This window comes from Pecten maximus, chromosome 16, assembly GCF_902652985.1.
Source record: "Pecten maximus chromosome 16, xPecMax1.1, whole genome shotgun sequence".
Taxonomy (NCBI): domain Eukaryota; kingdom Metazoa; phylum Mollusca; class Bivalvia; order Pectinida; family Pectinidae; genus Pecten; species Pecten maximus.
This window is the reverse complement of record NC_047030.1, coordinates 36,492,119-36,510,287: the sequence shown is the minus strand read 5'-3', so window position 1 is coordinate 36,510,287 and position 18,169 is coordinate 36,492,119. Positions and strand designations below refer to the sequence as shown.

The 18,169-nt window shown below is 37.7% G+C and overlaps 2 protein-coding genes across 5 annotated transcripts in view; one reads left to right on the top strand and one right to left on the bottom strand.

Moving 5' to 3' along the window:
- The window catches only part of LOC117314740, a gene marked incomplete in the record, with an annotated part of 896,274 nt that overhangs the window by 332,760 nt on the left and 545,345 nt on the right, over positions 1-18,169 (top strand).
- LOC117314739 overlaps positions 1-18,169 on the bottom strand; it is a 439,277-nt gene that overhangs the window by 209,606 nt on the left and 211,502 nt on the right. The window lies entirely within an intron of this gene.

Below are 18,169 nucleotides of genomic sequence, written 5' to 3'. Positions count from 1 at the left end.
GGCGATTGGGTGCCTAGATCGTGAGTTCGAGGCCCGGTCAGGGCACGAGTCAAAAAGTTGTCTAGCTTCCTTCGTCATTTGTGTTTCTAAGCTATATATATATATATATATAAGGGTCAAAGAAGTAATATGAACAGTATAATCCAGATAACACTCTTTGAACTCTTTGATATACTTTCATGTGCGGGGGAATTCAAAATATCTCTGCCGTTGGTCGCATAGCGTTCTAGTGTTGAACATGATGCAGTCACGCTAGTATCCGCCTTCGGCCCACGTTTGCCGAAGGGTTCATTGTGGTTTCTCCAGTTACTAAAACATTATTCTTATTGTATTTTATTGTATTTCCAGTACTTCTTATATAGATTATGTGATTGTATTTGTAATTTTTTGTGTTTTGATAAAGGGGCGGATTGCCTCGAAAATTTAACAAGCCTTATTGTTTACACTGTTTGAATTACTTCTTTGCCCCATATATATATATGATGTAACTTTAGGAATGATTTCATTGATTTTGAAAACAGAAGATTTTTTTCATTTTTGAAGATTTTTCAACAGCACATATACATTTACAATTTAATTTTATTCATACATCATGCATACATTCCTTCCATTCTTCATAAATTCAACACATAACATAGAAGTTGGCCCTTTCAGTTTCTGCAGATCAACAAGTTTATAAGTCTGGATTGAAGAAAGTACAAAACTTTATTGTAAATAACTGGCTGATGATACTCAATCGTATAAAATAGTAAAAGTAGTATTGTATATATATGCTAAAGGAAATGACCATATCTATCTTGCAAAATGCCCATGCCCAATAATAATCCCAGCCACGTCAATTGTAGTTTAATGAAAATGCTTACAAATACAAATACATGTACCTTAAGATTGCCCTGTCATAAACTTACTGTGGCTATACTTTATGTTAATGTTTTTTATTGGTCAGCAAGGCTTATTACAAGATAATATTTTTACATGGTATAAAATTACCATAATCAGAAAAGTATATATAATATTGGGTCAATTGGTTTAATTTGAGTCAACGATAACTATATATAGTAAGCCAGAGGTCCTGTGTTTGATCCCTAGCTCTCAGTTATGGTGCTGCAAGTATGGACTCGTGAATAATGAATTGCATTACATTTAAAAACATCTCTATAACTTATGGAAAATCAAGGAAACATTTTAACTTGAGAAGGAGTATATAATGAGCATGCATACAGTGTTTTTCCTGTCTGTATAACTGTGTGCGCAAAAGACTCCATTCCCCATCTGTTTTAGCCTTATTTTCCCCAAAAAGGCATTATAAATACCCAGTTGTGTCCATTGATTAAAACTTCCAAAAAACACAAAAAAAATAAAATGGCAATTTACAGAAAACTACTGATCAGAGAAGAGGACAGTTAATGGTAAAAATTGGTGTGTGTGCCATGATATATACATCTAGAATTTAAACTGCATTATAAAACTTGTAAGCATGATATACCAGGGACGTATAATAAGATGTCCCTGGATATACTAATGAAAGAAGGCCATGTTTTTTAACATAATTTGGTCAATTGAAATTTTCCAAAAACACTGTCACAAAACTTGTTAGTCATGCAGAGGTCCCTATCGTTTGCTACATGTACCTTAATTGTAAAAGCATTGAAATAATTATACATGTAATTTATCATGGGAATATTATCTGCAGCATGGCCGTATATTTACCTGGTAACATATTTAAGATATAACTTATAAAATACACAAACTATATAATTTCAGATGGACGGTTGCTCATTGAATAGTATGTTATGGGTTAGCTTCTTGTTGTTTCTATCTTTAAATTGCCTATGTCAATAATGTTGGGAAATGATCTTTTACTTGTACACGTGCTAAGCACCTATGCTCATCCAAGGAATAAGGAAATAATAAAATAAAGCAGTAAATTCCACAGTACATTTCTGCTATACTTACCTTTAATTTTGGTACACCTGCTTTCCCAACCGTTATATTTTTTTCTGCGTTGAATCTTTGTTTACATCTTGTATGCAAACGAGGTGTAACATACGCCGCTCACAGACAACGTTTTACAGATGCTAGCGTAGTATTCGCGGGTTTCCCGACACACTTAATATAATTATGTGATTCCAAGATCTTCACTGTGGTGTTTTCGAATGTTGACACATTTGATTATCATCATTAACAGTGAAATACTTGTATTATGATCTGAAAACTTGTAACTCTCACGGCGGAAATGACAATTTTCATTGCACATGCGCGCTTGCAATTCTCACGGTACTTGCAAAGTACACGCTACATCGGCAGTTGTAGAAAGTTTTCTTCGCCGATAGGGGGTGTCCTCGGGTAGGTCCGAGTGAAAGGAGGGTGGTGATACGGGTCCTCCTAAAGACATGAACGGACCTGAAAGGACCTGAATCTGTACCTGAATGGGTTTTAAAGGTGTTTATTGATTATAAAAGTGTTATTTCTCAATGTTTTATGCAAGAATGGGTGTTATTACACCATTTTCATTCAAAAAAACAAATTTGTTTATTTATTTATTTTTATTTATTTTTTCAACTGTTTTTACATTTTAAAATGTTTTAGCTTATACATTTTATACGTAGCTATTACGTAATTATTTAAATAAGCTGGGTACATTAGCCCTCACATATCAATAAATTACTTTTTATAAGTATTAGACAGCTTACAAAATTTCCTCCTCCTTTTCATGTTAAATCCTTTGTTTTTTTATTAAATTTCTATTGCCGCTTTTTTCTGCATTTTTTCTTATATACTTTTGATACGCATACACTAGTATAAGATAAAAACCCGCATACACTATAGGGACACCCCGGACCATCTATACCTCCAGCCAAGCCCGGCAAAAGGACAAAGTACTGTACCTTACGGAAGCAGTGACGTCCTCGACTGTCGGGTGTAACTGGTGGCCTTAGACCCGGGGTACATAACAGGCACATTATATATCGCCCCTTATTTGAACACCAACATACGACAATAATCTCACTCTTGAACACACATATATATCTACCGATATTTTTTGTAAAAATAACTTAAAATATATATAAAGATAAATTTTTAATATAATTATATAGTAAGCCTCTTGGCTCCCTTCGGTCGCCCTCCCACGACAAAAAACTATAACGTGGGATAATTTTACACCACCATAGAGCGACTGGCGTACATGGGCTTGTCCACAACGGCAATGAATGTGACATGCGTGTTATTTCCAAAAGTGGATTAACATTTGAAAAGGCTTGGAATCAGTTGAAGAACTTGGTAACAAATTACAAAATTTTGGTCCTCCACTTGGGTTATGATGAATTGGCTAAAAGGGAAACTGATGAAAAAGTTCTTTCAAAGTACCAAACTCTTGTAGAAAATGTCTGTTTTTTTCAGTCGATAGGTATTCATTAGTGCTTTAAATAATAAATAGGTTTTCATCTGCAGCCCGCCTTGTGCATATAAATGCTCGGATGTAAATCATTAGTGTTTTTTTCAGTCGATTGGTATTCATTAGTGCTTTAAATAATAAATAGGTTTTCATCTGCAGCCCGCCTTGTGCGTATAAATGCTCGGATGTAAATCATTAGTGTTTTTTTCTGTCGATAGGTATTCATTAGTGCTTTAAATAATAAATAGGTTTTCATCTGCAGCCCGCCTTGTGCGTATAAATGCTCGGATGTAAATAATTAATCATTAACATTTCAAATGGCCAAGAGTTCTACATTTTTAGCCCACCATCATCAGATGGTGGGCTATTCAAATCGCCCTGCGTCCGTGGTCCGTCGTCCGTCCGTCCGTCCGTCCGTCCGTCCCTCCGTCCCTCCGTCCGTCCGTAAACAATTCTTGTTATCGCTAATCCTCAGAAAGTACTGAAGGGATCTTTCTCAAATTTCATATGTGGGTTCCCCTTGGTGCCTAGTTATGCATATTGCATTTTGAGACCAATCGTAAAACAACATGGCCGACAGGCAGCCATCTTGGATTTTGACAATTGAAGTTTGTTATCGCTATTTCTGAGAAAGTACTCAAGGGATCTTTCTCAAATTTCATCTGTAGATTCCCCTTGGTGCCTAGTTATGCATATTGCATTTTGAGACCAATCGGAAAACAACATGGCCGACAGGCAGCCATCTTGGATTTTGACAATTGAAGTTTGTTATCGCTATTTCTGAGAAAGTACTGAAGGGATCTTTCTCAAATTTCATATGTAGGTTTCCCTTAGTGCTTAGTTATGCATATTGCATTTTGAGACCAATCGGAAAACAACATGGCCGACAGGCAGCCATCTTGGATTTTGACAATTGAAGTTTGTTATCACTATTTCTGAGAAAGTGCTGAAGGGATCTTTCTCAGATTTCATATGTAGATTCCCCTTGGTGCCTAGTTATGCATATTGCATTTTGAGACCAATCGGAAAACAACATGGCCGACAGGTAGCCATCTTGGATTTTGACAATTGAAGTTTGTTATCGCTATTTCTGAGAAAGTACTGAAGGGATCTTTCTCAAATTTCATATGTATGTTTCCCTTGGTGCCTAGTTATGTATATTGCATTTTGAGACCAATAGGAAAACAACATGGCCGACAGGCAGCTATCTTAGATTTTGACAATTGAAGTTTGTTATCGCTATTTCTAAGAAAGTACTCAAGGGATCTTTCTCAAATTTCATATGTAGGTTTCCCTTGGTGCCTAGTTATGCATATTGCATTTTGAGGCCAATCGGAAAACAACATGGCCGACAGGCAGCCATCTTGGATTTTGGCAATTGAAGTTTGTTATCGCTATTTCTGAGAAAGTACTGAAGGGATCTTTCTCAAATTTCATATGTAGATTCCCCTTGGTGCCTAGTTATGCATATTGCATTTTGAGACCAATCGGAAAACAACATGGCCGACAGGTAGCCATCTTGGATTTTGTCAATTGAAGTTTGTTATCGCTATTTCTGAGAAAGAACTGAAGGGATCTTTCTCAAATTTCATATGTAGGTTTCCCTTGGTGCCTAGTTATGCATATTGCATTTTGAGACCAATCAGAAAACAACATGGCCGACAGGCAGCCATCTTGGATTTTGACAATTGAAGTTTGTTATCGCTATTTCTGAGAAAGTACTGAAGGGATCTTTCTCAAATTTCATATGTAGGTTTCCCTTGGTGCCTAGTTATGCATATTGCATTTTGAGACCTATCAGAAAACAACATGGCCGACAGGCAGCCATCTTGGATTTTGACAATTGAAGTTTGTTATCGCTATTTCTCAGAAAGTGCTGAAGGGATCTTTCTCAAATTTCATATATAGGTTCCCCTTGGTGCCTAGTTATGCATATTACATTTTAAGACCTATCAGAAAACAACATGGCCGACAGGCAGCCATCTTAGATTTTGACAATTGAAGTTTGTTATCGCTATTTCTGAGAAAGTACTGAAGGGATCTTTCTCAAATTTCATATTTAGGTTCCCCTCGGTGCCTAGTTATGCATATTGCATTTTGAGACTAATCGTAAAACAACATGGCCGACAGGCAGCCATCTTAGATTTTGACAATTGAAACTTATTATCGCTATTTTTCAGAAAGTACTGAAGGGATCTTTCTCAAACATTTTTATAAGTTCCCCTTGGTCTGTAGTTCTGCATATTGCATCTTGGGACCAATAGGAAAACAACATGGCCGACAGGCAGCCATCTTGTATTTTGACAATTGAAGTTTGTTATCGCTATTTTACAGAAGGTACTGAAGGGATCTTTCTCAAATTTCATATGTAGGTTCCCCTTGGTCCCTGGTGTTGCATTTTGGGACCAATCCAAAAACAACAGACAGCCACTATTGCTAAATCTTAAATTTTATATATAGGTTCCCCTTGTTTGAAAAGTACTAGAGGGCTGTTTCTGAATTTACACAGATTAGTAAGACTTAGAGGAAGGGAAAAGTAGAGAAAAGATCAATCTGACATGGAACCTATAAAGATCATTCAATGGTGGGCGCCAAGATCCCTCTGGGATCTCTTGTTTTTCTAAAGTTTTATTATTTGTTGAATACTCACACGGGCATGTCTAGACTCCCATTCAGGCCCAACCGATCCCGTTCAGGTCGACAATGTTTGTTGGTTCGATTAGCGACTCGTTTACATAACTTTCTCAAAATATATATCTTTTATTAAAAAAACCCATAGAAATGGTATTTTACTATGAAATAGCATCTCTTCTTGCATTATGCACAAAAATATTATACAAACTTAGCTATAATACAGCTAAAATCCCGTTCAGGTCCACTCGATCCCATTCAGTTCCGCTGTGTTTGTCAGTTCGAATAGCGACCCATTTATCGAGCTGTAAAATACATCATTATGATTTTTTTTTTTGTACAGAAATGGTATTTTACTATGAAATAACATCTCTTCCTGCATTATGCACAAAAAAATTATTATACAAACTTAGCTATAATACAGCTAAAATCCCATTCAGGTCCACTCGATCCCATTCAGGTCCGCCGTGTTTGTCGTCCGATAGCGACTCATTTATCAAGCTTTAAAAAACATCATTCAAATTTATTTTTTCAAATGAAAATGGTGTTTCGACATGTAATAACACACATTCTTGCATAAAACACTGAGAAATAACACATTTATAATCAATAAACACCTTTAAAACCCATTCAGGTCCAGATTCGGGTCCTTTCAGGTCCATTCATGTCTTTAGGAGGACCCCGGTGATACTAATAACCGCCTGGTGGAGCTCAACACAGACTGGGGGACAGGGTAGGACAGGATAGGGATCAAGGGAACCACTCGGGCCTTTACGTGCATTCCAGACCATTTACATTATAGTATTGTGTATCTGCTAACTCATTAAGTAAATACTATTTGAAAGAAAGAAGGAAAAATGAATAATCTTGAGAACGAAGTTAAGAAAAAAAAATCTCTATGGTGACTGATTCATTAAAATTGCAGAACTGTAAACAACAGTCATGTAATTTTAAATATAAATATTAAATATTTGACATGCAAGAGATTTTAGTATTGATATTTTTTTTCTTTGTTTTTTTCCCCAAAAGCTAAAAAAAAATTCTATCTTTGTTTAATCCAAAAGTTCTACAAATAGTTCATTCTTGAAAAGGAAAACCGGAATTTCTGTAAAATAAACACCTTTTTTGGATTTTTCTTTAAAATTTCACAATCTGGAAGGGGGTTACAGCTTTTTGGGGGGTTTAACATTTATTCCAATTATGTTTTGGGGATTAAAATCTCTTTGTTTTTAAATTTAGAATTTCTGTACATTTAAATCCAAGTTTATAAATTTTTGTTTTTGGGATATTTCTTTTAAAAACTTTACCTTCAAGGTCTGTTTTTGGGAATAAATTTCAATTTAAATTTAATTTTTTTCCCTTTAAATAAAATGCCCTTTTATTTAAAATTTTTACCAATATCTTTTTAATGAGGGGGAAAATCTTTTAAAATTTTTCCCGAAATTTTTCCCCTTTTCTTTTAAAGGGATATGACCCCGGTTTAACATTTCCTTTTTAGGTTCTAAATACGTCCCGTTAAAATTTTGGGGGTTTTAAAATTTTAAAAAATTAACTTCCTCGTGGGGACTTTCGCCTTGTTTGGTTTTAACCCACCCTTTTTTTTACCTGTGCCGGTCCCCCTGTTGAAATTGGGGGTTTTTAAATTTCCAATTTTTTATTTTTGACCTACGCCCCTTAATGGGTTTTTTTAACCCCCTTTCTGTTTCCCGGTTTTTTAATGTTTTTTTTTTTGGATTTTTTTTTTTCCTTTTGGTTTTCCCCCCTGTAATTCCCTTTCCCCCCCCCTTTTTCCCCCGGGTTTCCATGTTCCTGGTTTTGGGTTTCCCCCCCCCCTTCTGTCCCCCCGGGGGTTTTTCCCCCCCCCATGTTTTAATTAAATTTCCCCCGGGCCCCCCCATAACTTTAATTTTTTCCCCCAAATTTAAAACCCCCTTTCCCTCCAGGCCCTTTTAATTTTTTTTACCTTCTTTCCCAATATGTCCCTAAAAATTTTTTAAAAAAAACCCAAAATTAGTAAGGAAAGGGGTTCTGAAATTGGAAAATTAAAACAGGGGGTTTTTTCGGGGTTTTTTATGTTTTCCCCCCCCTTTTTTAAGGCCCAATTGTTTTTTTTTTTTTTTTTTAAACGATGTTTTCCCCCCCCCTTTTTTTTGGGGTTTGTTTAACTAATTTTTTTTACCCAATTTAAAGTGCGGGGTATAAGAAGGGATTTAACATTTTTTGGTTTATTCCCAAATTGTTTCCCTAAATTTAAAAATTTATATTTGTAGGGGAAAAATTAATTTTTAAAAGGTCCGGGGTTAAACATAAAAATTTTATTGTATGGTATTACCTTTAAACTTTTTTTATCAAACCATTTAATGAATGTTTTTAAGTATTCCCCAGGTTTCCCCGTTAAAGCTTTTTGGTAAACGGGGTTTTTAACCAATTTTAAGGTTTTTGGGGTATAAAATTTTAAAAACCTTTCTTTTTTATTTAACCCCTTTTATTTTTTTTTTCAAGCCTTTTTCCCATTTCTTTTTCCCTTTTTCGGGGAACCCATTTTAATTTTTGTTGGGTTGGTTTTTGTATCCCTGCATTTTCCCTTTTGGTATTTCCCTGGTTTAAAGGTGGTTTGCTTTTTTTCCTTATTTGTTACTTATTTCCAGGGGTTAAAAAAGTCTGGGGGGGAAAGCCCCAATTTTAACCCCCTTTTTTTGTTTTTTATTGCTGGTTTTTTTCCTGTTTTTTCTGTTTTGGCTTTGTATAAAATGTCTGCCTTTGGGTTTTCCTTTTAAATTTGGGGGGGAAATTACCGGAACTTTTTCGTTTGGGTGGGGGGGGTGGTTTCCATGTTTGGTGGTTGGTTTGGGGGGGGGTTTTCCCCCAATAGCGGGTATTTTACCATTTTGGCTGGGTTTTTTTTCTGTTTGAGGTTTTCCATTTGGGGTCGGGGGTTTTGGGGGGCCTTTTTTCAGGGTTTTTTGGGGGTACGGTTTTGTGGGTCGGGGTATGCATTTTTTTCTGTTTTTTTTGGGGGGGTGTAAATTCCCCATTTGAAAAGTTTTTTTCAAAACCTTTATTTTCTGTTTTAAAGGGGTTTGTCTTTGTCTGGGGTTTTGGGACATTTTTTTTCCTTTATAATTGCGTGGTTACCGTTTCTTTTAAGGACATTTTTTTGTTCCCTTCTTTCCCCCAAATTTTTTGGGTTTGCATTTTATACAGTTTTTCGGTTTACTTTTTTTAAAGGTTTCCTTTTAAATAAGCATTTTTAATTTTTTTTTTGGTTTTCCCAGTTTAAACCGGGGTTAAATTTATAAAATGTTTGGGGTTTCCTTTTAAAATCGGCTGGAAAAGCCCTTTTTCCCCCGGGGGTTATTTTTAACGGGTTTTCCTGAAATCGTGGTAAAAAAACTTTTAAATGTACATGTATATGTACATTTGTACGTGGTATTACTATGTTAAAGTCTGGTATAAGACATTTATATGCATGTATATGTACGTGGTATTACCATGTTAAAGTCTGTGGTATAAGACATTTATATGCATGTACGTGTACGTGGTATTACCATGTTAAAGTCTGTGGTATAAGACATTTATGTACATGTATATGTACATTTGTACGTGGTATTACCATGTTAAAGTCTGGTATAAGACATTTATATGCATGTATATGTACGTGGTATTACCATGTTAAAGTCTGTGGTATAAGACATTTATATACATGTATATGTACGTGGTATTACCATGTTAAAGTCTGTGGTATAAGACATTTATATACATGTATATGTACGTGTACGTGGTATTACCATGTTAAAGTCTGTGGTATAAGACATTTATATACATGTATATGTACGTGGTATTACCATGTTAAAGTCTGTGGTATAAGACATTTATATACATGTATATGTACGTGGTATTACCATGTTAAAGTCTGTGGTATAAGACATTTATATACATGTATATGTACATTTGTACGTGGTATTACCATGTTAAAGTCTGTGGTATAAGACATTTATATGCATGTACGTGTACGTGGTATTACCATGTTAAAGTCTGTGGTATAAGACAGTTATATACATGTATATGTACGTGGTATTACTATGTTAAAGTCTGTGGTATAAGACATTTATATACATGTATATGTACGTGGTATTACCATGTTAAAGTCTGTGGTATAAGACATTTATATACATGTATATATGTACGTGGTATTACTATGTTAAAGTCTGTGGTATAAGACATTTATATACATGTATATGTACGTGGTATTACCATGTTAAAGTCTGTGGTATAAGACATTTATATACATGTATATATGTACGTGGTATTACTATGTTAAAGTCTGTTGTATAAGACATTTATATACATGTATATGTACGTGGTATTACCATGTTAAAGTCTGTGGTATAAGACATTTATGTACATGTATATGTACATTTGTACGTGGTATTACCATGTTAAAGTCTGTGGTATAAGACATTTATATGCATGTACGTGTACGTGGTATTACCATGTTAAAGTCTGTGGTATAAGACATTTATATACATGTCCATGTACGTGGTATTACCATGTTAAAGTCTGTGGTATAAGACAGTTATATACATGTATATGTACGTGGTATTACCATGTTAAAGTCTGTGGTATAAGACATTTATATACATGTATATGTACGTGGTATTACCATGTTAAAGTCTGTGGTATAAGACATTTATGTACATGTATATGTACATTTGTACGTGGTATTACCATGTTAAAGTCTGTGGTATAAGACATTTATATGCATGTACGTGTACGTGGTATTACCATGTTAAAGTCTGTGGTATAAGACATTTATATACATGTCCATGTACGTGGTATTACCATGTTAAAGTCTGTGGTATAAGACAGTTATATACATGTATATGTACGTGGTATTACCATGTTAAAGTCTGTGGTATAAGACATTTATATATATGTATATGTACGTGGTATTACTCTGTTAAAGTCTGTGGTATAAGACATTTATATACATGTATATGTACGTGGTATTACCATGTTAAAGTCTGTGGTATAAGACAGTTATATACATGTACATGTACGTGGTATTACCATGTTAAAGTCTGTGGTATAAGACATTTATGTACATGTATATGTACATTTGTACGTGGTATTACCATGTTAAAGTCTGTGGTATAAGACATTTATATGCATGTACATGTACGTGGTATTACCATGTTAAAGTCTGTGGTATAAGACATTTATATACATGTACGTGGTATTACCATGTTAAAGTCTGTGGTATAAGACATTTATATACATGTATATGTACGTGGTATTACCATGTTAAAGTCTGTGGTATAAGACATTTATATGCATGTACGTGTACGTGGTATTACCATGTTAAAGTCTGTGGTATAAGACATTTATATACATGTTTACATGTACGTGGTATTACCATGTTAAAGTCTGTGGTATAAGACATTTATATACATGTACGTGGTATTACCATGTTAAAGTCTGTGGTATAAGACATTTATATACATGTATATGTACGTGGTATTACTATGTTAAAGTCTGTGGTATAAGACATTTATATACATGTACATGTACATAAGAAGAGAATATAATACTCCACAGTGTTAACATAAGGAGTTGATATTTAATACTCCACAGTGTTAACATAAGGAGTTGATATTTAATACTCCACAGTGTTAATATAAGGAGTTGATATTTAATACTCCACAGTGTTAACATAAGGAGTTGATATTTAATACTTCACAGTGTTAACATAAGGAGTTGATATTTAATACTCCACAGTGTTAACATAAGGAGTTGATATTTAATACTCCACAGTGTTAACATAAGGAGTTGATATTAAATACTCCACAGTGTTAACATAAGGAATTGATATTTAATACTCCACAGTGTTAACATAAGGAGTGGATATTCAATACTCCAGTGTTAACATAGGGAGTTGATATTTAATACTCAACAGTGTTAATATAAGGAGTTGATATTTAATACTCCACAGTGTTAACATAAGGAGTTTATATATGAATTCAGTGAAGTTTAAAATTCTGTTTTATTGCATGTCACCATATCTTTTTGTTCACATAAATAAACCGTTCTTTATATTTAAAGAAGACTTGGCTTTATTATTTTGTAGGATCGACTGTTTACATCCCTCGTCTACGATCTGTGCATCCACAAACAAAAACAATGTTATTCCTTAACAAATACTGATAAGATATTTTCACCAATAGTACCTTGGTCCTTAAAACAGCTTTCGTGTTGCCTTTTGTCCGTCGTTGTGCATCGGCTGTTCGTAAACAATTTACATTTTTAGATCATCTGACCCGAAGGGTCAGGATGACCTATAGTCATCATGTTTCGTCTGTCGTCGTGCGCCGTCCACCGTCCGCTGTGCGTAAACTTTTCACATTTCAAACTTATCAAGTTCCACCAGTGTGATTGAGCTGAAACTTGCCTGAAATGATACTTGGTTGGGTCAATCTGAAATCAAAGATGGCCGCGACAGCCGCCATTTTGAAAACACATTTGAAACTTCTTCTCAAGTTCCACTGATGAGATTGAGCTGAAACTTGTCTGAAATGATCCTGAGATGGTCCTGACCAAGTGTTTCAGGTCTGTCAGATATTCAAGGTGGCCACCATGACAGCCATCTTGAAAAACACATTTTAAACTTCTCCATTTCCATTGGTACCATTGAGCTGGAAGTTTGTGAGGATGTTAAGGAAGGAGAGCCAACTAAGTGTTATTTTTCGGCTTCGTAAAAACTTTGACATGGCAGCCACGTCGGCCATTTTGTAACTGATTGCGCCATTATGGTTTTCCTGAACAACATTGACTAAAATTTCAAAAATCTTCTCTACTCTCAGATATGGTAGAATCAAATACTCTTCATAGATGAAGGGGTCTAATAGTGCTTTACCAAAATTGTGAATTTCATGACCCTGGGGTCTCACGTTTGCCCCTGGGGAGGGGTAAACTTTACTATAGTTTATATAAGGAAATCACATTTTTGACTATTATTTGTTTGATTTCTATTGGAATTCATTCTAACTTGTATCAAATTATCAGCATGGGATGACGATTTGATGGTATGTACATGTTGGCCCTGGTTGACCCCCAGGGGTTAGTGGGCGGGGCCAAAAAGGGTCGAATTGACTGAAATTTCAAAAATCTTCTTATCTACTATATGTTAGAATCAAATACTCTTCATAGACTGACCCTATTAGGACTGATGGGTGGGGCCAAAAAGGGTCAATTTAGTTGGCCGAAATATTTCAAATCTCAGGTGACCGTTAAGGCCCTTTGGGTCTCTTGTTTTCATGAATGACTACCAAGTTTGTTCAAATGAATTACCTTAAAAACCCATTACTCAACTTCTTAATATATAAGAGGCCCACTGTCATATTTAGCAAAAAGCATGCTTGGATGAAGGGCTACCAATTTTTAGCTCACCTGGTCCGAAGGACCAAGGTGAGCTTATGCCATACCGTGGCGTCTGTCGTCCGTCGTCCGTCCATCCGTCTGTCGTCCGTCCATCAACAATTGACTTATTTGACTACTTCTTCATAACTGCTGATCGGAATTTCACCAAATTTGGTCAGAAGCATCCCTATGGGTAGGGGACTCAAAATTGTACTAATGATGGGGCTGACCCCCCAGGGGCCTTTATGGCGGGGCCAAAAGGGGTCAATTTAGCTATTTTGATATAAACGACTTCTTCTCTGAAACCGAGCAATGGGTATCGGTCATATTTGCTTGGTAGCATCACTATGGGTGGGGGATTCAAAATTGTACAAATGATGGGGCTGACCCCCTGGGGGTCTCTGGGGCGGGGCCAAATGAGGTCAATCGGGCTATATTGATATAAACGTCTTCTTCTCTGAAACCGAGCAATGGATATCGCTCATATTTGCTTGGTAGCATCACTATGGGTCGGGGATTCAAAATTGTACAAATGATGGGGCTGACCCCCTGGGGGTCTCTGGGGCGGGGCCAAATGAGGTCAATCGGGCTATATTGATATAAACGTCTTCTTCTCTGAAACCGAGCAATGGATATCGCTCATATTTGCTTGGTAGCATCACTATGGGTCGGGGATCCAAAATTGTACAAATGATGGGGCTGACCCCCTGGGGGTCTCTGGGGTGGGGCCAAATGAGGTCAATCGGGCTATATTGATATAAACGTCTTTTTCTCTGAAACCTAGCATTAGATATCGCTTATATTTGCCTGGTAGCATCACTATGTGGTGGGGATTCAAAATTGTACAAATGATTGGGCTGACCCCCCAGGGGCCTGAGGGGCGGGGCCAAATGAGGTCAATCGGGCTATATTGATATAAACGACTTCTTCAGTCACAGGAGCCAAATGTGTTAAAAACTGTAAATCATCTCCGTTTTTGTTTGTAGATAAAAAAAATAGTTATCAAGAGAAACTATATAGTCTCCTGTGGGTTTATCTTCATTTAATTTCCTTCAATCAATTCTGCTCAGTTTAGGCAACAACTCATAAGTAAAATATGAAATAAACAGCCAAAAATAGAACGTGACCCAACCCTGGACACGCTGCATCCCCCGATGAGTTTGTTTATCAGAGAAGTTTCAATGCAAATTCATAGTGGCTTTTCACGTTTACTCGTCTTTTTGTCTAACAGACTCACGCCGTAAGTCGTGGGTGATGTGATTTTTGCTTCTCTGTCTCCGCGGAAGCAACCACAGTCATGCAGTGATAGAGTTGACCAGGCTTGTTCAAATAAACGAATAAACTGACCTACTTTCAAGGTCATAAGGGTCAAATGTAATACAGCCTTTCAATGGTTTCTTCTTAATACAACGGTTTCTTCTTAATACCTAACTTCTTAATACAACGGTTTCTTCTTAATACAACGGTTTCCTCTTAATACCTAACTTCTTAATACAACGGTTTCTTCTTAATACATAACTTCTTAATACAACGGTTTCTTCTTAATACATAACTTCTTAATACAACGGTTTCTTCTTAATACAACGGTTTCCTCTTAATACCTAACTTCTTAATACTCAAGAGGCCTAAGGTCATGAAATTGGGTCAGTAGCATACAGGAACGAGGGGAAACCGTTTTTAAAAATGAATGACCTTATGAGTTCCTTCTTGTACTTAAAAACAAAACATGACTTTCTGTGTCGTTATCAGAACTCGGGTAACTTCAGGTCAATCTGCCTCTTCTTACATAAAGTATTGTGGAAGTTTTCGTGGTCCGTTGAGCTTGGTAATTTTGATAATGGTTCTTTGAAGAAAATTGGCTATCAGATCAATTCTAGATTTTCCATAGAATACGTAGATTTCTGTAGATTATATCAGCATTGATATTTTCTCTGACTTTTAATATGATACAATGTAATACAAAACGAAAAGAAAATCTGAAATTCTGCAGAAATCTAATTTTGGGTTTTGAGAGTAATATTTCGTTATCATTATTTCATAGGAAGTACTAATATGATCTTGATCACTGGTTATCTCCATTCTGCTAACCTCGATTTGATGTAGCTACGGAATCGGTCAAGATGTGACGAGTGTTGATATCCCATACCCCTTTCCCACATTAATATCCTTAAGGGATTTCATAGTGGTGTCGTCCATCCGTCATTTTCTCCAATCAGACAGAAAATTCACATTCATTCCTTATCAAGAGTGCTTGTTTAGAATTCTTGTCTTTTTTAGTCAGAAGGTCAAAGGTCACTAACAATCAAGATAATATCTCATATTCAAGTGTACACATTAACCTCAAACTCGTCCCTCACATGGACCTTACTGTGGTGTCCCCTACACACTCGTCCTCACATGGACCTTACTGTGGTGTCCCCTACACACTCGTCCTCACATGGACCTTACTGTGGTGTCCCCTACACACTCGTCCTCACATGGACCTTACTGTGGTGTCCTCTACACACTCGTCCTCACATGGACCTTACTGTGGTGTCCCCTACACACTCGTCCTCACATGGACCTTACTGTGGTGTCCCCTACACACTCGTCCTCACATGAACCTTACTGCGGTGTCATCTACACACTCGTCCTCACATGGACCTTACTGTGGTGTCCCCTACACACTCGTCCTCACATGGACCTTACTGTGGTGTCCCCTACACACTCGTCCTCACATGGACCTTACTGTGGTGTCCCCTACACACTCGTCCTCACATGGACCTTACTGTGGTGTCCCCTACACACTCATCCTCACATGAACCTTACTGCGGTGTCCTCTACACACTCGTCCTCACATGGACCTTACTGTGGTGTCCCCTACACACTCGTCCTCACATGGACCTTACTGTGGTGTCCCCTACACACTCGTCCTCACATGGACCTTACTGTGGTGTCCCCTACACACTCGTCCTCACATGGACCTTACTGTGGTGTCCCCTACACACTCGTCCTCACATGGACCTTACTGTGGTGTCCCCTACACACTCGTCCTCACATGGACCTTACTGTGGTGTCCCCTACACACTCGTCCTCACATGGACCTTACTGTGGTGTCCCCTACACACTCGTCCTCACATGGACCTTACTGTGGTGTCCCCTTCACACTCGTCCTCACATGGACCTTACTGTGGTGTCCCCTACACACTCGTCCTCACATGAACCTAACTGTGGTGTCCCCTACACACTCGTCCTCACATGGACCTTACTGTGGTGTCCCCTACACACTTGTCCTCACATGGACCTAACTGTGGTGTCCCCTACACACTCGTCCTCACATGGACCTTACTGTGGTGTCCCCTACACACTCGTCCTCACATGGACCTTACTGTGGTGTCCCCTACACACTCGTCCCCACATGGACCTTACTGTGGTGTCCCCTACACACTCATCCTCACATGGACCTTACTGCGGTGTCCCCTACACACTCGTCCTCACATGGACCTTACTGTGGTGTCCCCTACACACTCGTCCTCACATGGACCTTACTGTGGTGTCCCCTACACACTCGTCCCCACATGGACCTTACTGTGGTGTCCCCTACACACTCGTCCGCACATGAACCTTACTGCGGTGTCCCCTACACACTCGTCCTCACATGGACCTTACTGTGGTGTCCCCTACACACTTGTCCTCACATGGACCTAACTGTGGTGTCCCCTACACACTCGTCCTCACATGGACCTTACTGTGGTGTCCCCTACACACTCGTCCTCACATGGACCTTACTGTGGTGTCCCCTACACACTCGTCCCCACATGGACCTTACTGTGGTGTCCCCTACACACTCATCCTCACATGGACCTTACTGCGGTGTCCCCTACACACTCGTCCTCACATGGACCTTACTGTGGTGTCCCCTACACACTCGTCCTCACATGGACCTTACTGTGGTGTCCCCTACACACTCGTCCTCACATGGACCTTACTGTGGTGTCCCCCTACACACTCGTCCTCACATGGACCTTACTGTGATGTCCCCTACACACTCGTCCTCACATGGATCTTACTGTGGTGTTATTATGAACAATGTTATCATACTTTATCCTAAATTATATAACTAGAACGCCACACCATTGTACACGTCACTATTGGTACTGACTATAGAACGCCACCCCATTTTACACGTCACTATTGGTACTGACTATAGAACGCCACACCATTGTACACGTCACTATTGGTACTGACTATAGAACGCCACACCATTGTACACGTCACTATTGGTACTGACTATAGAACGCCACACCATTGTACACGTCACTATTGGTACTGACTATAGAACGCCACACCATTGTACACGTCACTATTGGTACTGACTATAGAACGCCACACCATTGTACACGTCACTATTGGTACTGACTATAGAACGCCACACCATTGTACACGTCACTATTGGTACTGACTATAGAACGCCACACCATTGTACACGTCACTATTTGTACCGACTATAGAACGCCACCCAATTGTACACGTCACTATTGGCACTGACTATATATATTATACAACATTGGTGCAGGAAAAATCAAAGACTTTGAAACTGCGCATGAGTTAGTTCAACCAGTTGAGTGAATGATTTCCCTGTAGTAGTTGGTGGCTACCTCACTGAACGACAGGAACGTATTTGATCTCAGCTTCCATATGAAACATTAAGTACTCGGGTATGGATAGAAACAAACTTCACATCTT